This window comes from Kogia breviceps, chromosome X, assembly GCF_026419965.1.
Source record: "Kogia breviceps isolate mKogBre1 chromosome X, mKogBre1 haplotype 1, whole genome shotgun sequence".
In the NCBI taxonomy this organism is placed as follows: Eukaryota; Metazoa; Chordata; class Mammalia; order Artiodactyla; family Physeteridae; genus Kogia; species Kogia breviceps.
Genome location: NC_081330.1, coordinates 49,507,312 through 49,527,827, shown reverse-complemented (window position 1 = coordinate 49,527,827; position 20,516 = coordinate 49,507,312). Strand labels below are relative to the sequence as shown.

General features: G+C 38.5%; 1 pseudogene; it reads left to right on the top strand.

The window, feature by feature from the left end:
- The first annotated feature begins 1,372 nt into the window (after positions 1-1,372).
- On the top strand, positions 1,373-2,297 carry LOC131748090 (heterogeneous nuclear ribonucleoprotein D-like pseudogene; annotated as a pseudogene).
- The last annotated feature ends 18,219 nt before the right edge of the window (positions 2,298-20,516 follow it).

Genomic DNA, 20,516 nt, shown 5'->3' with positions numbered 1-20,516 from the left:
TAGCAAGTACACATATTTGCAGAGAAATAGGCAGGTATTATTATTAACAATAGGATATTTTTTTAAAATGAGTAATTGCAGAAATTCACCAAGTACAAGTATGTAGAGACAGAATCTGTGGTGTGGTGCTGTGTAAGAATTTTAAAAACCCTCCCCTCAAAAAATCTAATATTTGAAGGAAGAAGACAAACACAAATTACTGGATTATGTTGGATAAGGCAATGACCAAGGAAGAAAGTAGCCAAACTAAGGCATTCACAAATTTGAGTTTTTGTCTTCAAATGGAAGGAAAGTTAAGCTAATATTAAATACCACCTTGATAATCTAGATAATTGTGACAAATCCTATCTATACTGACTGACCATGCCAGAAATCAGAAATGCAAATGACTGACAGAAAAACCCCTTATACTTATTTTAACTATGATGCAGGTATGAAATAATATAACAATATCAATGCTTTCAAATATTATTCTAGAGAAACACATAAACAAAATGTATATCCATACAATGGAATATTATTCAGCCTTAAAAAAATAATGAAATACTGAAACATGCCACAACATGGATGACCCTTGAAAACACTGGGCTAAGTGAAAGAAACCAGACCTAAAGGGCCGCAGATTGTATGATTTGGGAGGGTTGAGGGGAAAATGAGGAGTGACTAATTAATGGGGTACAGAATCTTTTCGGGGTATAAATAGTTTCTAAAATTAGATAGTGGTAATGATCGCACAAGTCCGTAAATATACTAAAAACGTTAGAAGGGCGAACTGGATGGTATGTAAATTACATCTCAATGAAGCTGTGACTTTTTTTTTAATGTGATTTTTAGGTCCCTTCAGGGTAACCAACAGGCATTGTGTTTTCCCTATAGTCTGCTTTCCAGTCTACCTGCCTCAACTCCTTTCCCATCCCTGCCCCCAAATACTGACACGGATACGAAAAGGACAGAAAAAGACAGCAATGAATAAAAGGCTCCATCTTGAAAGAACTAACGAGTTGTAACAAAACTTAAAGGAGACGCGATCTGAAGTGAACAAGATGAGGGGTGGCTGCGGTTCGTGACAAACTTTCATTTTGTTGGGCTACTATTTTTGTCTTAAAGGCAGAAACATCAGACCCCGGAATTAAGCCAACTTCTGCGGGACAAACATGGTTCGTTTACCGCCAGGCACTGTCTTTACCGCCCATTTCAAAATTCAAACCGCTCTCTCTCATGGTCCTACGTCACCACGCACTTCTCGCGTCACCTCGCCGGCCAATTCCCATATTCCCCCTCTCTCGGTCAATTGAGCCTGAGCCAGCCAGCTTACCGCCGACTACACCGCCCCGCCGCCAGCCTCTCTTCGGTGGACACCATCAGCTTTGAGATGAGCAAAATGTACAACAGACAACAGTTCCCCGAGGGACTCCTAATACAACTCACCAAGAATTTCCATGACGCCAGAAAAATGTTCATCGGGGGAATACCCTGCGATACCAGTAAGCAAACTCTTCTTGAGTACTTGACCAAATTTGGCGAGATGATAGATTTTATTATTAAAACCCATCCAGACGGTGTTTCCAGGGGGTTTGGATTTGTGCTTTTTAAAGATAGTGCCACCGTTGAAAAGGTGCTCCAAGTCAAAGAGCACAAACTGGATGGCAAAAAAATTGATATTAAAAGGTCTGAAGCCATAGAATTTAAACCTCCGCCAAGAAGAGTTTTTGTCGGGGGGGTTGAATCCTCGTATGTCTGAAGCAAAAATCAGAAACTATTTTGGGGCATTTGGTGTGATTGAGAATATTGAGCGTCCATTTTGTCCAGGAACAAACAAAAGACAAGCTTTCTGTTTTATCACATATACTGATGAAAAACCAGTGAGAAAGCTGTTAGAAGCCAGGTACCATCTGACTGACTCTGGGTGGTGTGAAATAAAAATTGCACTCTCGAAAATATATTTGAAGTCACAACACAGAGGAGGAAGAGATGTTCCATTTGCCAGGCTAGGCAACTACTGTGGAGGAATAAGCTCCCAGGCAAATCCAAGGCCTTGCGGAGCAAACACAAATGCTTTTGGCACAGACCCAAATGTTTGTGGGGCGGTTGGAGGCGGCATTGGCAGAAGCCCTTCTACTGTTTTTATGCCTGTTCCCTTCTCAGCCTGTAATGAAGGGTTTAATTTTTCTGATCAAATGTATGGCAGTTTCCCTAATGCCTACAATAATCAGCCAATTTTTAATACCTATGGTGAAGATTATTTTCTTGGCCATAACTATGGGACCCATGGGTGTGGAACTGCATTTACTAATTAAAATGTGCAAGTAAACGAAGCGGCTCCCTTTGGTACTGCTTACCAAGGATTTACCAGCTTTTCTGAAGGTGAAGAATGAAGCCACTGCAGAGCCACTCTATCCTCAAATGAAAAAGTTATGTTACTGAAATAAGAAATGACTGAATGACTGTTTAGTAGGACGTTGTCATTAACGTTCGAAACTGTTTCCAGCTGTTTATAAGAAACAGTTTTTATTTTCCATAACCTTTTGACATTGGAGCAACAAGAAGATAACACAAGTATTTGAGACTTTTATTTTATGAAAGTTAATGTTTTCTCAAAAAATAAATGTTTACTAGTTTTATATGTAGCTCTATAGTGGTTTCCGTTCTGTGTTGCTGTTTTGTTTGCTTTGTTTTTTTCGGTGAGAAGAGTGGGGGAATTTGGGGTCCTCTTGTTTGTTTTTTGGTCTAGGGTGGTGGTTTTGGGTTAGAACTATCATCCACATTCAGACCTTAAAGTTCCCCTTTAGATTTGCTATTCAACCAGGTCCTTCTTACATTCAAAAAACATTAAAGTTATTCTAAGCCAGAAAGTATATTCAAAGCAGGAGATTCAGAGAGAATCAGCTCCAGTGTTAAAAGAGGCAGAAGTAAACCAGGAAACACAATATAGTGTGGTAAGTCCTAAATAAGGCTTTATAAAGGATGATGTGGTATTACAGACACAGGGCATCTAAAACAGGTCTTGAGAGGGAGTGGTCCAAGGTGGAGTGCAGTAGATAGGCCTTTGCCAATGGACTGTGCTAAGAAGAGAGAGAATACCAAGCAAATATGCAAAGGAATCAAAGCAGGAATTGAGCACACACTTTTGGAAGAGAGCAAAGAAAGTTTTTAAGGGTGGAAACAAACTGCATGTGGAAAATAAGGAAAAGGAGGTGGGCAGGCGGCTTGAGCATGTCTGCCAGAATCTCATGCAAGCCACATATGTAATTTAAAATTTTTTAATCACATTTTTTAAAAGCAATAAAAGATGAAATTCATTTTAATAATAAACTATTTAATATAAACAAAATTTCATTTCAAGATATAATCAAGATAACTATTCATGAGACCATTTACATCATTGCTTTGGTAAAAAGACATTAAACTCTAGTGTGTATTTTACTTTTACAGCACATCTCAGTACAGACTAGCTACATTTCAAGTACTCAATACACGTGGCTAGTGGCTATCATAGAGGATAGTGCGGACATAAATTACAAAGGGCCTATGTTACATGCTAAGAGGTTGAATTCTGGACTCTGGGAAGATAGCGGAAGAGTAAGACGCGGATATCACCTTCCTCCCCACAGATACATCAGAAATACATCTACACGTGGAACTGCTCCAATAGAACACCCACCAAACGCTGGCAGAAGACCTCAGACCTTCCAAAAGGCAAGAAACTCCCCACGTACCTGGGTAGGGCAAAAGAAAAAAGAATAAAGAGACAAAAGAATAGGGACGGGACCTGCACCAGTGGGAGGGAGCCGTAAAGGAGGAAAGGTTCCCACACACTAGAAGCCCCTTCACGGGCGGAGACTGTGGGTGGCAGAGGGGGAAGCTTCAGAGCCACGGAGGAGAATGCAGCAACAGGGTGCGGAGGGCAAAGCTGAGAGATTCCCGCAGAGGATCGGTGCCGACCAGCACTCACCAGCCCGAGAGGCTTGTCTGCTCACCCGCCAGGATGGGCGGGGGCTGGGAGCTGAGGCTCGGGCTTCGGGTCAGAAGCCAGGAGAGGACTGGGGTTGGCTGCGTGAGCACAGCCTGAAGGGGTTAGTGCACCACTGCTAGCCGGGAGGGAGTCCGGTTGAAGTCTGGAGCTGCCGAAGAGGCAAGAGACCTTTGCTTCCCTCTTTGCTTCCTGGGGTGCGAGGAGTGGGGATTAAGCGCGCCGCTTAAAGGAGGTCCAGACACAGGTGCAGAGTTGCCGAAGAGACAAGAGAATTTTTCTTGCCTCTTTGTTTCCTGGTGCACGAGGAGAGGGATTTAAGCACATTGCTTAAAGGAGCTCCAGTAACGGGTGCGAGCCCCGCCTATCAGCGCGGACATCAGAAACGGGCATGAGAAGCTAAGGCTGCTGCTGCCGCCACCAAGAAGCCTGTGTGACAGCACAGGTCACTCTCCAGACCTCCCCTCCCGGGAGCCTGTGCAGCCCACCACTGCCAGTGTCCCAGGATCCAGGGACAACTTCCCTGGGAGAACGCACGGCGTGCCTCAGGCTGGTGCAGTCACGCTGGCCTCTGCCACCGCAGGCTCACCCCGCATACGTACCCCTCCCTCCCCCATCCTGAGTGAGCCAGAGCCCCTTAATCAGCAGCTCCTTTAACCCTGTCCTGTCTGAGCGAAGAACAGATGCCCTCCGGCGACCTACACATAGAGGCAGGGCCAAGTCCAAAGCTGAACCCCAGGAGCTGTGCGAACAAAGAGGAGAGGAGGAGGTCGATCCCAGCAGCCTCAGAAGCGGCGGATTAAAGCTCCACAATCAACTTGAAGTGCCCTGCATCTGTGGAATACATGAATGAACAGCGAATCATCCGAAGTTGAGGAGGTGGACTTTGGGAGCAAGATATACTATTATTTTCCCCTTTTTCTCTTTTTGTGAGTGTGTATGTATGTGCTGCTATGTGAGATTTTGTCTGTATATCTTTGCTTTCACCACTTGTCCTAGGGTTCTCTTTATTTTACCTTCTTTCTTTCCCTCTTTCTTCCTTCCTTTCTTCCTTCCTTTCTGCCTTCGTTCCTTCCTTCTTTTCTTCCTTTCTTCCTTCCTACCGTTCTTCCTTTCTTCCTTCCTTCCTTCCTTTCTTTCTTTCCTTTCTATTTTTTCTCCCTTTTATTCTGAGCCGTGTGGATTAAAGACTCTTGGTGCTCCAGGCAGGTATCAGGGCTGTGTCTCTGAGGTGGGAGAACCAACTTCAGGACACTGGTTCACAAGAGACCTCGCAGCTCCATGTAATATCAAATGGCAAAAATCTCCCAGAGATCTCCAGCTCAAAACCAAGACCCAGCTTCACTCAACGACCAGCAAGCTACAGTGCTGGACACCCTATGCCCAACAACTAGCAAGACAGGACCACAGCCCCATCCATTAGCAGGGAGGCTGCCTAAAATCATAATAAGGCTACAGACACCCCAAAACACACCACCAGACGTGGACCTGCCCACCAGAAAGACAAGATCCAGGCTCATCCACCAGAACACAGCCACTAGTTCCCTCAACCAGGAACCTTACTCAACCCACTGAACCAACCTTAGCCACTGGGGACAGACACCAAAAACAACGGGAGCTATGAACCTGCAGCCTGCAAAAGAGACCCGAAACACAGTAAGATAAGCAAAATGAAAAGACAGAAAAACACACAGCAGTTGAAGGAGCAAGGTAAAAACCCACCAGAACTAACAAATGAAGAGGAAATAAGCAGTCTACGTGAAAAACAATTCAGAATAATGATAGTAAAGATGATCCGAAATCTTAGAAATAGAATAGAAAAAATGCAAGAAACATTTAACAAGGACCTAGAAGAACTAAAGAGGAAGCAAGTAATGATGAGCAACACAATAAATGAAATTAAAAATACTCTAGATGGGATCAATTGCAGAATAACTGAGGCAGAAGAATGTATAAGTGACCCGGAAGATGAAACAGTGGAAATAACTACTGCAGAGAAGAAGAAAGAAAAAAGAATGAAAAGGACTGAGGACAGTCTCAGAGACATCTGGGACAACATTAAACGCACCAACATTCGAATTATATGGGTCCCAGAAGAAGAAGAGAAAAGGAAAGGGACTGAGAAAATATTTGAAGAGATTATAGTTGAAAACTTCCCTAATATGGGAAAGGAAATAGATAATCAAGTCCAGGAAGCACAGAGAGTCCCATACAGGATAAATCCAAGGAGAAACACGCCAAGACACATATTAATCAAACTATCAAAATTTAAATACAAAGAAAACATATTAAAAGCAGCAAGGGAAAAACAACAAATAACACACAAGGGAATCCCCATAAGGTTAACAGCTGAACTTTCAACAGAAACTCTGCAAGCCAGAAGGGAGTAGCAGGATATATTTAAAGTGATGAAGGACAAAAACCTATAACCAAGATGACTCTACCCAGCAAGGATCTCATTCAGATTTGATGGAGAAATTAAAACCTTTACAGACAAGCAAAAGCTGAGAGAGTTCAGCACCACCAAACCAGCTTTACAACAAATGCTAAAGGAACTTCTCTTGGCAAGAAACACAAGAGAAGGAAAAGACCTACAAGAACAAACTCGAAACAAGTAAATGGTAATAGGAACATACATATAAATAATTACCTTAAATGTAAATGGATTAAATGCTCCCACCAAAAGACACAGACTGGCTGAATGGATACAAAAACAAGACCCATATATATGCTGTCTATAAGAGACCCACTTCAGACCTAGGGACACTTACCGACTGAAAGTCAGGGGATGGAAAAAGATATTCCATGCAAATGGAAATCAGAAGAAAGCTGGAGTAGCAATTATCATAACAGACAAAATAGACTTTAAAATAAAGACTATTACAAGAGACAAAGAAGGACACTACATAATGATCAAGGGATCGATCCATGAAGAAGATATAACAATTGTAAATATTTATGCACCCAACATAGGAGCACCTCGATACATAAGGCAAATACTAACAGCCATAAGGGGAGATCAACAGTAACACAATCATAGTAGGGAACTTTAACACCCAACTTTCACCAATGGAGAGATCATCCAATATGAAAATAAATAAGGAAACACAATCTTTAAATGATACATTAAACAAGATGGACCTAATTGATACTAAGAGGACATTCTATCCAAAAACAACAGCATACACATTTTTCTCAAGTGCTCATGGAATATTCTCCAGGATAGATCATATCCTGGGTCACAAATCTAGGCTCAGTAAATTTAAGAAAATTGAAATCTTTTCCGGCCACAATGCTATGAGACTAGATATCAATTACAGGAAAATATCTGTAAAAAATACAAACACATGGAGGCTAACCAATACACTACTTAATAATGAAGTGAACACTAAAGAAATCAAAGAGGAAATCAAAAAATACTTAGAAACAAATGACAATGGAGACACGATGGGATGCAGCAAAAGCAGTTCTAAGAGGGAAGTTTATAGCAATACAATCCTACCTTAAGAAACAGGAAACATCTCGAATAAACAACCTAACATTGTACCTAAAGCAATTAGAGAAAGAAGAACAAAAAACCCCCCAAATTTAGCAGAATGAAAGAAATCATAAAATCAGATCAGAAATAAATGAAAAAGAAATGAAGGAAACGATAGCAAAGATCAATAAAACTAAAAGCTGGTTCTTTGAGAAGATAAACAAAATTGATAAACCATTAGCCAGACTCATCAAGAAAAAAGGGAGAAGACTCAAATCAATAGAATTAGAAATGAAAAAGGAGAAGTAACAACGGACACTGCAGAAAAACAAAAGATCATTAGAGATTACTACAAGCAACTGTATGGCAATAAAATGGACAACCTGGAAGAAATGGACAAATTCTCAGAAATGCACAACCTGCCGAGACTGAACCAGGAAGAAATAGAAAATATGAACAGACCAATCACAAGCACTGAAATTGAAACTGTGATTCAAAATCCTCCAACAAACAAAAGCCCAGGACCAGATGACTTCACAGGCGAATTCTATCAAACATTTAGAGAAGAGCTAACATCTATCCTTCTCAAACTCTTCCAAAGGATAGCAGAGGGAGGAACACTCCCAAACTCATTCTAGGAGGGCACCATCACCCTGATACCACAGCCAGACAAAGACGTCACAAAGAAAGAAAACTACAGGCCAATATCACTGATGAACATAGATGAAAATTCTCAACAAAATACTAGAAAAAAGAATCCAACAGCACATTAAAAGGATCATACACCATGATCAAGTAGGGTTTATTCCAGGAATGCAAGGATTTTTCAATATACGCAAATCAATCAATGTGATACACCATATCAACAAACTGAAGGAAAAAAACCATATGATCTTCTCAATCGATGCAGAGAAAGCTTTTGACAAAATTCAACACACATTTATGATAAAAACCCTGCAGAAAGTAGGAATAGAGGGAACTCTCCTCAACATAATAAAGGCCATAAATGACAAACCCATAGCCAACATAGTCCTCAATGGTGAAAAACTGAAACCATTTCCACGAAGATCAGGAACAAGACAAGGTTGCCCACTCTCACCACTCTTATTCAACATAGTTTTGGAAGTTCTAGCCACAGCAATCAGAGAAGAAAAAGAAATAAAAGGAATCCAAATCAGAAAAGAAGAAGTAAAGCTGTCACTGTTTGCAGATGACATGATACTATACATAGAGAATCCTAAAGATGCTACCAGAAAACTACTAGAGCTAATCAATGAATTTGGTAAGGTAGCAGGATACAAAATTAATGCACAGAAATCTCTGAAATTCTTATACACTAATGATGAAAAATCTGAGAGTGAAATTAAGAAAACACTCCCATTTACCATTGCAACAAAAAGAATAAAATATCTAGGAATAAACCTACCTAAGGAGACAAGAAAACTGTATGCAGAAACTTATAAGACACTGATGAAAGAAATTAAAGATGATGCAAATAGATGGAGAGATATTCCATGTTCTTGGATTGGAAGAATCAACATTGTGAAAATGACTCTACTACCCAAAGCAATCTACAGATTCAATGCAATCCCTATCAAACTACCACTGGCATTTTTTACAGAACTAGAACAAAAAGTTTCACAATTTGTATGGAAACACAAAAGACCCTGAATTGCCAAAGCGATCTTGATAACGAAAAATGGAGCTGGAGGAATCAGGCTCCCTGACTTCAGACTATACTACAAAGCTGCAGTAATCAAGACAGTATGGTACTGGCACAAAAACAGAAATATAGATCAATGGAACAGGATAGAAAGCCCAGAGATAAAACCACACACATATGGTCACCTTATCTTTGATAAAGGAGGCAAGAATATACAGTGGAGAAAAGACAGCCTCTTCAATAAGTGGTGCTGTGAAAACTGGACAGGTACTTGTAAAAGTATGAAATTAGAACACTCCCTACCACCATACACAAAAATAAACTCAAAATGGGTTGAAGGCCTACATGTAAGGCCCGACACTATCAAACTCTTAGAGGAAAACATAGGCAGAACATTCTATGACATAAATCACAGCAAGATCCTTTTGACCCACATCCTAGAGAAATGGAAATAAAACCAAAAATAAACAAATGGGACCTAATGAAACTTAAAAGCTTTTGCACAGCAAAGGAAACCATAAACAAGACGAAAAGACAACCCTCAGAATGGGAGAAAATATTTGCAAATGAAGCAACTGACAAAGGATTAATCTCCAAAATTTACAAGCAGCTCATGCAGCTCAATAACAAAAAAACAAAAAACCCAATCCAAAAATGGGCAGAAGACCTAAATAGACACTTCTCCAAAGGAGATATACAAATTGCCAACAAACACATGAAAGAAGGCTCGACATCATTAATCATTAGAGAAATGCAAATCAAAACTACAATGAGATATCATCTCACACCGGTCAGATTGGCCAGCATCAAAAAATCTAGAAATAATAAATGCTGGAGAGGGTGTGGAGAAAAGGGAACACTCTTGCACTGTTGGTGGGAATGTAAATTGATACAGCCACTATGGATAACAGTATGGACGTTCCTTAAAAAACTACAAATAGAACTACCATGTGACCCAGCAATCCCACTACTGGGCATATACCCTGAGAAAACCATCATTCAAAAAGAGTCATGTACCAAAATGTTCATTGCAGCTCTATTTACAATAGCCAGGACATGGAAGCAACCTAAGTGTCCCTCAACAGATGAATGGATAAAGAAGATGTGGCACATATATACAATGGAATATTACTCAGCCATAAAAAGAAATGAAACTGAGTTATTTGTAGTGAGGTGGATGGACCTAGAGTCTGTCATACAGAGTGAAGTAAGTCAGAAGGAGAAAAAAAAATACCGTATGCTAACACATATATATGGAATCTAAGGAAAAAATGTCATGAAGAGACTAGGGGTAGGACAGGAATAAAACATAGACCTACTAGAGCATGGACTTGAGGATATGGAGAGGGGTAATGGTAAGCTGTGACAAAGTGAGAGAGTGGCATAGACATATATACACTACCAAGCGTAGGGTGGATAGCTAGTTTGAAGCAGCCGCATGGCACAGGGAGATCAGCTAGGTGGTTTGTGACCATCTAGAGAGGTGGGATAGGGAGGGTGGGAGGGAGGGAGGGAGATGCAACAGGGACGAGATATGGGAACATATGTATATGTATAACTGATTCACTTTGTTGTAAGGTAGAAACTAACACACCATTGTAAAGCAATTATACTCCAATGAAGATGTTTAAAAAAAAAAGAGGTTGAATTCTATCTTTAAGTCAATAAGGAGTAATTAAAGGATTTAAAACAGGGAGTTACATGAAACAGCAAATATACATGCCCAACACTGAGCTCCATGCTAGGATTCTAAAATCAATGAGACTCAATCTCTGCCTTCAGGTAACTCATTGTCGAGAAGGAAAGACAGACATGAAACCAAGATTCTGGTGGGACTAAATTTAAAATGTGAGGAGGAATTCAGTTTACTTAGAAAGAGTCATATGTATTTAATCTCCTTATTAGAATACAAATATCCTGATGCCAAATATATTGCACTCTTTTCTGTATTCTCCTTAGCATCTAGCAAGCTAGATAGCTTGATAGCAAACTATAGCTCTTGCACAGAGTAGGAACTTAAAAACAAATATTGAATAATGACACAGGAGCAAAACTGAGAATCAGATACACTATTATGAATAAGAGAAAGAAACAGGAGGAGGCAACATAAAGAAAACATGAGGTAATTATTTTCATTTTTAGTAGAAAATGTTTATTATTTAAATATCTGAGCAAGTTGTATTGCTTTGATGGTGGAGGAATTTTAAATATATACTATGTTAATACAGTTTGTTAAAAACATGGAGATTAAATGGAATAATAGATGTGAAACTGTTTTGAAAAGTTGAAATAACTGTACAGAAATCAGGTGTTACACACACACACACACACACACACACTCTCTCTCTCTCTCTCTCTCTCTCTCTCTCTCTCTCTCTCTCTCTCTCTCTCTCTCTCTCCAGGATAGGCTTGCAATGGAGATTTTGATGTTCATTGCCCTTTGGTACTACAGTATATTATATCAAACTGCAGTTTTAAAATACCAGGAGATCAATCAACTGAGTTAATTTAAATATTGTTCCACATAATGTTTTCTTTTTAGAAAACTCTATAAAAATAGGTATGCTGTGTTGCCACAAAGTAAAGGAGAATCCCCAGGTAGGCTAATAAGAAAATTCACAAAACTAAATGGTATTATGCAATAGTTGAAATCATGAATCTGTCTGTCTGTATGTATCCAAGACCAAGGACAAACGTACAGATTCCTCCAACAGAAAGTATTTAGGAGGAATTGGCTTTAATTTACCGGAGTTAACTTGATGAAGCTAGGTGATTTTGATTAAGAGCTTTTGTTCCTGGTCCCACTGAGAATTAACTTGTCTATTGAGCCAGACAAAATATAGCTATATCCACATTTGGCTTTTTGAACTAAGGAATTAAACTAAATAAGGTTTCAGGCAATTCAGAATCAGTATAGCAGATGTTTTGATATTTCAGTTTTTGAATTATATAAATTTATTTTTTCCAGTTCCAGCTGGTTCATTTGTTGATTAAGGTTAAAAAATTCAGTAGAAAAGAAGTAGGGATTGGTTCAGATTTCAGCATATTATATAAATTCAGCAAATTAGCTTAAATTCATTATTTTTCATGTGGGGGTCTTATGCTTAGTTCAAGGATGTTAATTTAGTTGTTAGAAATTAGGTTATGCAATGTTGTCAGAGTTATGTCAAATCAACTATTTCAGATCACAGTGGTCCAATTAACCCTCAGACGGCTATGCATGTGTTTATGTATATGTATGTATTTAGATGCTATATTTAAAAAAAATAAGATGTGAAAGTCCCAGTTCAAGAGTTTGTTATGGTTCTTAGGATAATGGCTAAGTCATATTTTCATTAGGTCTGGATTGACTGTAGAAATGCTTATGTAGTAATAATTATAAGCCCTAATGGCTGACCCAAACTGAAACAGCCAAGTTTAAATTCCTGACATTAGAAATGGATATTCTAGTAAGACTAGTTATTAGTCAACTTTATTCTTCTCAGAGTTTATATGCTACTGGTGTTTACATCTCCATATTTGAGGAAACTAGATTTTTGAGAAGAGCAAAAGCTGTTAAAAAGTGAGAAAATAGGACGTATAAGAAAAAATTTTAAGGGGACTGGGTTATTATAGAGAAAATCTGCCTGAGGGATAATAAAACACAATCCTTTAACATTTTGAGTAGCTCCTAAAGAAAAGCAAGCAAAGCTAGATGCAGTTTCTGAGGTGAGTCAAGCTGGAGTCTATAGTTTTGTTTTACAGAAAAAAGACATTTAAAATTATGTCATGACAGTGTAACTAATTCCAAATACATATTATCTATGGACTTAGTGGAATCCCCATTTCTGTATATACTTAGAGATAAAACTTTATTGTCTTTGGTCTAAATCCATGGTTCTCAAACCTGGCTTGTCATAAGAATTCCTTAGAAGGCACTGGAAAAAAATTCCTGCACTCTATAACTCCTGGAAAACTTTATTCAGTAGGTCTGGTTTGGAGCCAGGAATCTATTCTGTAAAGCTCCTCACTTGGATTCTAATGATGAATCCCATGGATATAACTAAATAGAAGTCCAAGATCAAGATGCTGGCAGATTTGGTGTCCGGCACTGGCTTCCTGGTTCAAAGCTGGCTATCTTGTCACTGTCCTCATGTGGCAGAAGGGTTAAGGGATCTTTCTAAGGTCTCTTTCAAAAAGGTACAAATCCCACTCCTGAGGGCTCTGCCCTCATGATCTAATCACCCCCCCCAAAGACCCCACCTTCAAATTCCATCAACACTGGGGATTAGGTCTCAACAAATGAATTTGAGGGGGAACACATTCAGTTTATGGCAGAAACCTTTTAACCTTCAGATTCTTAATTCTGTGATAAGTGTCATATGAAGAGCTCTTTCAACTCTAGGGCTTTATGACTATAGGGTTAATATTCACATGAATCAGTCAGTTTTTACTTCATATATACCCCAAGGATCCTCAACTGTATAAGACAGCATCAGTTAAAAAATTTTATAGTAGTCCTTGAAGCATATTTCCATTGAATTTAAGTTATATGAAAGATCAAACATCTCTTTTCAGAGAAGTAGAGGAGACCCCCACTGTGTTAACTAGCAGGGTTCCTGCTAGTTAACACACTATGATACAGTAGTATTGTAAGGCATGCAATATTTTTTTAAAAAGATGGACCTTGGAGATGGAATTGAGCTTAGAAAATTGTAAAACTTCTAATTTATGGAATAAATTACATTTTCTATAAATTGTCTCTTTTTTTCCCTTTCCCCCAATCATTAGATTTCTCACTTGCTAATTCTACAATCTGTATGCTTACAAATACATGGTAAATCTTCCCAAATGTCTGCTGTAAAACTAGCCCTGAAGTGCAGACAAGATTCTATATTTTATGTTAGTGGTTGCTTAGAATCCTTTTTAGTGATACATAGCTTTCAAGCATCCCTTATATAGCCAAGGGTCCAAGTTGTGAATAAATGTTTGTCACTTCTAGAAATATATCATAGCCAAAAGCCTATCCTCATACTATGGAAGGGAGCTCTGATGTGATGATACTTGAGATGAATGTAGTTGGTTTCCTGAGCTGATAAAAATCTCTTAGTATAATTTTATTCAGTATAATATGTTTTACAATCACTGTTGACATTGAAAGACAGTAACTGATAGGTGTTAATTCCTCTCCATTTACACTTTTCTATAATCTGCAACATTCTTTCTTACATGCAGAAATGTGTAAAACAGGGACTTTCATAAATAATAGCTGTCAATTTTGCTAGCTATAGTCCTTGCTATAAAACTATATAATTCATTGGTCTGTAAAAGAACTATGATATAAAATATATTAAAGGATCTATATAAATGCAAATACAACAAAAAATAAAATAGATATTTATGGATTTTGAGTCTTAAATATAAGTAAAAGCTCTGTAGACTACTAGACACAGTCCAATAAAATGTCAAAATGGTTCCCTAAGGGAAATCTGACTGATATTCCAGAATACCATTTTTAATAGCTCCCACTGTTCTTTGATACTCCCTGATTTGCTTGGGGGAAGGGTTGTCACAGAAGTGCTAAAAAGGCACCAAAAAAAGAATAAAACGATGAGCATATATTGCTTACAGGGAAAAGACACATGGTAGCTGTCTCCAAAATTTTTCGGCTGAAATTCACTTTTGTAATTACATTTATACAGTCACATGAACACACAGGACTTGTAACTGACTCATTAAAACCCTAAAAAAGATTTCTCTGAGAGCACCACTCTCTCCAAATATTCATGTGTTTACCAACCCAGAAGCTCTCTGAACCCAGTCCCGTTGGGTTTTTATGGAGGCTTCATTACATAGGCATGACTGAGTAAGCAATTGGCCACTGTGATTGAACTCAATCTCCAGGCCCTCTCTCCTTCTGGTAGGTCAGTGGCAGGGACTGAATGTTTGAACCCTCTAATAACAGGGTTGGTTCTCCTGGCAACCAGCTCCCATTCTTAGCTGCTTTCCAAAAGTCACCAACATAACAAAAGACACTTTTTGGCTCCTATCATTTAGAAAGTTCCAAGCGTTTTAGGAGCTCTGTGCTAGGAACAGTGAGTGGAGACCAAACACATATTTTTTTAAATTATAAATCACAATATCACAGCTTGTTGCCTCCAGAAATGAACACAATCTGGTCAAGACCTAGAGCGCAGCCTCGTGAGATCCTGAGATCTCTGATCCTTTGACTAAAATCAGAGATCTTCTGATTCAGTTAGGGCCATATCAAGATTCCTGAATCATGAAAACTGTGAGATAATAAATATGTTATTTTTAAGGCACTGAATTTGTGGTAACTTGTTAAGCAGTGTATAAAATTAATAAATAGAAACCTCAATTAAATAGACCTGGGAGATCAGAAGGGGAAACTCTCATACTTTGTGATGATAGCAGAGCCCAACAGGAAGAGGAAAGTCTCTTCTTTCCTGGCAAGGACTCAGACAATGAAAAGCCACAGACTCTTTGTTTCCTGTAGCCCTTCCAGCTTCCTTTGCTTCTCTATAAAAGCAGTCTCATTCCCTTGCTGTGCCAGGACTTGCACGTGGCTCAACATGGTTGCAGACTCTCAACTGCAGTTCTCTGCTGATCTGGAATAAACCCATCTTTGCCAGAGAAATAACTGGCAGTCTATTTGTTTCAGGTCAACAAGTAATAGAAAACTAACACAGTCATTGAATTCTCACTTCTAAGAAACTTTCATTCTTCCAATCAATGAAGTCTCACTTCTAAGAACCTCTTCTTAAATAACAGGAAGATGGGTAGAAAATTCCCTAAGATTCTAAATGGTCAACACCTATGACAATCTCCAAAGCAATTTACTCAGACATAGCAATGAGGCAGGATTTTTTATTGGGGCTTATGGATTACCTTTATTTTATAGTCACATTTCATATATCATGTAGTGAAAACTAGAGCTTCGGGAGCATGTGAAACAGAGAAGACAGTTAATGTAGGATTTGTCAAAATGGGCACCTGGACTATCTGCATCTATGTCACTTGGGTGTTTTTTAAAAATGTGAAGTCCCAGGCTCCTTCTCAGACCTACTGGATGTGAAATTCTGGGGCTCAGACATCTACATTTTTAACAAGTTCCCCAGAGAATTATTTCTTCATAAAAATTTTAGAACAAATGAGTTAGCACTGGTTTACAACTCTGGATGTCCATTAGATATAACTAGAGAGCTTTTAAAAAATACCAATCCCTAAGCCCCTCTCAGTTAATGGAGATTGTCTTTTATTGGGAGCAGACATAGGCAAATGTAAAATCTCCTATGTGCTTCTTTGAGGAGCCATGGTTGAGAATCACTGCTTCAACAGGAGTATTGGAGCCTGTTGATCATGATGAAGCTAGGTAATGGTTACATAAATATCAGGTAGGTTGAGTTCTCTTTCACCTAAGAGTTTGTGCTAAAGAGAAAGAGGAAGACTAACACTTCAAGACATAAACTGATATAGAGGAAGTAACCTCAGGAAAATAGAACAAAGAAGACAAGCTAGAATTACTGTTAGATTTCTTTGACTCTAACCTTATTGCTCCTCTTCCAGACATCTTTTCTGTCTTTTCAAGTCCCTCTTCTATACCCCATTTATACATCATACTAACTTTTATTCTCTTTATATACAATAGTTCTTCCTCTTAAGTTGTTAATGTTATTGTTGTCCATTTCTGTTACAAGGGCATCTAATTTATTAAAGGTTTTACTTCATGCACTGTTTGTCCAAGGTGCTTTTTTGGGGGGGGGGATGAGGTAGTCATACTGGTAGGGGGAAATCTGGGTGATCTAACCAAAGTAATCTGTGAGGAATGAGCTATAGTGTGATATGATTGAAAAATAAGATGTACTTCAACTGTGGGAAGTCAAAAACTTAAAAATCCATGTATATGCAATTTATGTTCATTTGCTAGTATGCCTTTGATGTTGCCTTCTTATCCTTGCAGCTGCTTGAGATCAGGCTCCCAAATCTTGGATAAGATCCTAACTCTTCAATAAGGTCCACGTGAATGTAGACTTTTACATGCTTTTCGATGATGATTTTCTTTTAAATCAAACTCCACCTGATTTATCTTATCTTTCTTTTTCCTAAAGGTTTTACTTGTAAACAATAGGATTCATTTTTTTCTTCTTTTTATTTTTCATTTTTGACTTTTTTCCTCAATCTGCAACAGTTCATTGCATTAGACCAAGAAGAAAACGGGATTCGGCTAAGTGGTTCAGTATGTACTCTACACATCTGCATGGGTTTTCTTTAACTTCCCAATCATTTTATTCAATCTTGCTGTTGCTAAAGTCTCAATCATGCCTGCCACTCTTTTCTAATAATTTGATCCTAATCTTTGCTTAAAGGCAATTCACCTAAGCAAACTCTTTACTCTGATGGAGACATGGCTTTGTAAGATAGGAAATTTTCCTTAGCTTTTTATTCTAGTTTAGTCTCCTGTACTTGGACTAATGTGTTTGCTTCTTAGCAATGTTCTAATTCCACAATTGACATGACTACTTGCTGGAGGTCAGACACCATCCCTGACCTGGTCTGAATCCAACTTTCTTTGCATCTTCCTGGAAATGAATTCATGGCCATTACTATTAGGGGGGAGTGATAATTTAACCAAGGTCTAAGATTTGTGAATTATAAGTATCAATCACTCAAATTCTCCATGGATAAATATGGACTAGCCCATGAGAAATACATACTCTACCTTTTTTCTTATGTTTAATGGCAGTCTTGCCATAATTCCAATTACCACTGCTTCTTATTTACAATACCTTATCAGTTTATATTGGGTGAAAATTAACATCAGTTCATGAAGAACTATTCTGTTTCTTTTCCCCAAAACTTAATTTGTAGCCCTAGTTTGTCTGTATGTAATGCTTTGATGTCTTTTATGTATAAGCCTTAAAATGTGCATGCTTCATTTTCACTCTTTCGCTGAAAACCATCCGTGAAAATTTGATACGATGGTGGTGAAACAAAAACTCTATGCCTTACTTCAGCTACATTCCATTAGGTGATTTAACATCATTTTTTCAGGGTTTTTTGCACATTGGAATTAGTGTCCTGAAGAGGCAAATCTTTTGATGTTAGTTAATATTTACCTTTCTTGCATCTTGTGAAATAGATTTGAGGGCCCTCCTGTACTCTGATGGAGGTAGAACCTGCATCTCAATTCCAAATGTATACAAATTTTAACATGAGTGAGCCATATATCTATTATATCAAAAAGGGCATCTTCATTTGAAATATCCCCTTAAAGGGACAAATCTCTGACCTGTCCCCAATAACAGGGATACAAATTGTTATATAAGTGCATTCGGGTAGTTTGGTGCCATTGTATGACTAGGGAAACAGATGAACAAGGGTCTATACCCCCCAATAAGCACAATTATACACACCTGACCTACGTAGCCAGGCCTGAACAGTATCACCAAGGGTTTAATGGAATTAACTACAAAAAGAAATGATACATCCTATGCCTAGTCAGGGGCAAAAATGGTATTCTTAGTGACCTGTGCTTGTCTGTCCTGAAAGCTGTGCTGCCTGGGTTTGGGTTATCATAAGTGTTTAAGGCACCTTCTCCCTAATTCAGGCACAATAAAGGATCAAGCCCAGTGTATGTAAAATGGGCAAATGATCCTGTGTTTCATTTTGTCACCAATGAAATTTTGCGTGTGGAATTTAGAACACTAGGATTTATTGGGGCTAATTCCAAAATCAAGGTGACAATCATGTATCTGAGAAAGTATAGAAGATTACTCTGATAACAGGATGATTGCCTAGATAATATTTTGAGGCTTTTCTTGACAGTGATTAAATGATATTTGAACCTCCTTTAGGGAGCATATATAGCACATTCCTCATCCATAAAAGAAAAGAAGTCCATATACCACTAACCACTGTGCACTTATAGCAAATAAGTCCTAGTCAAAGAGGAAGTAAGAGGAAATGAAGCATATAGAAATGGAAACATATTTTGGAGCATTTGTTTTGATTCCATGGAAAAATAGATAATAAGTAGATTGCTTGCTACTACAATATTATAGTTGATGCTGGATGCTTTTAATCTCACACATAGAATACAAACATACACACCTCTGGTTTCACTTTTTCATAAGTTATTTATTCTCTCATTCTCCTGAAACAAGGTGAGAACAGTTAAGAACCTGCTCTCTCCCGTGTGATGTTTATCATCTACAGAACCAACTACATTCGGCAGAATGAATTGGTATCTCATCTTTAAAAATGCATTGTGGGGGCTTCCCTGGTGGCGCAGTGGTTGAGAATCCGCCTGCCGATGCAGGGGACACGGGTTCGTGCCCCGGTCTGGGAAGATCCCACGTGCCGCAGAGCGGCTGGGCCCGTGAGCCATGGCCGCTGGGCCTGCGCGTCCGGAGCCTGCGCTCCGCAATGGGAGAGGCCACAACAGTGAGAGGCCCGCATACTGCAAAAAAAAAAAAAAAAAAAAAAAAGCATTGTGACTTATAAAACAAGATCAGTGACATGTGGTTTACTGCCACTCCTGAAAGTCATAAAATGCCATTTCAATATGGTCTAAATAATAAAGCATTTTATAATAACTTAAACCCCCTTTTCTCATTTTAAGAACAAAAAATAATTTAGCAAGGCATCAGAGAAAAATATAAAAATCTGAAGGTCAGAGTTCAAATTTATATTGCTGTCTTTATTCACAGAAAGACATCTTCATCTTTATAGTTATTGTACACTCTAATTTTTCATATCCATAGGCAATGAAACTCCACAGGAAATAGAATGCTGATAAAAACAAACACCTCAACATTTACTGTAATGATGTTATTTGGAGGCAAGTAAAGACCAAAAGCAGAAAGAGAAGTCAGAAATTTGAACCATACCTATGGGATATGACTAAATAACTTTATTCATGACATACTGGATTGACCTTTTCAATGTCCTTAACAAATGAAGGTACATCAACTGATTCTATCAATTCTGAAGGAATTGAGTAAATGAGAGGGTTGAAGATACCAGAGTCATAGGACAGAGTCCAACTTATCTTGGATTATATAACCCATTTCCACTAAAAAAACAAAACCCAAAATAAGCCCTCCTTTTTCCTTCACCATTTTTTTCTATTAGCTCGTATAATTCAGAGATGATGGCATTACTGCTTGTTAAATTATAGAGCTGAGGAGACTAATGCAGTATGACCAGTCCATTTTGGAAGATGCATATAAATTTGCCATTTGATTTCTAGTTGAAGTCTCTGGGGGATTCTGGTTCTGTTTTAAAGATAGCTGCCACATCCATGATTGCTGGACACTAAGCCAATCAGTCTGCTGTTGCTTCCTTGATGTCTACAAATAGCCCTAATAGTTCGAAATTATAGTCAAGAAGTTTGGGGGCACTCA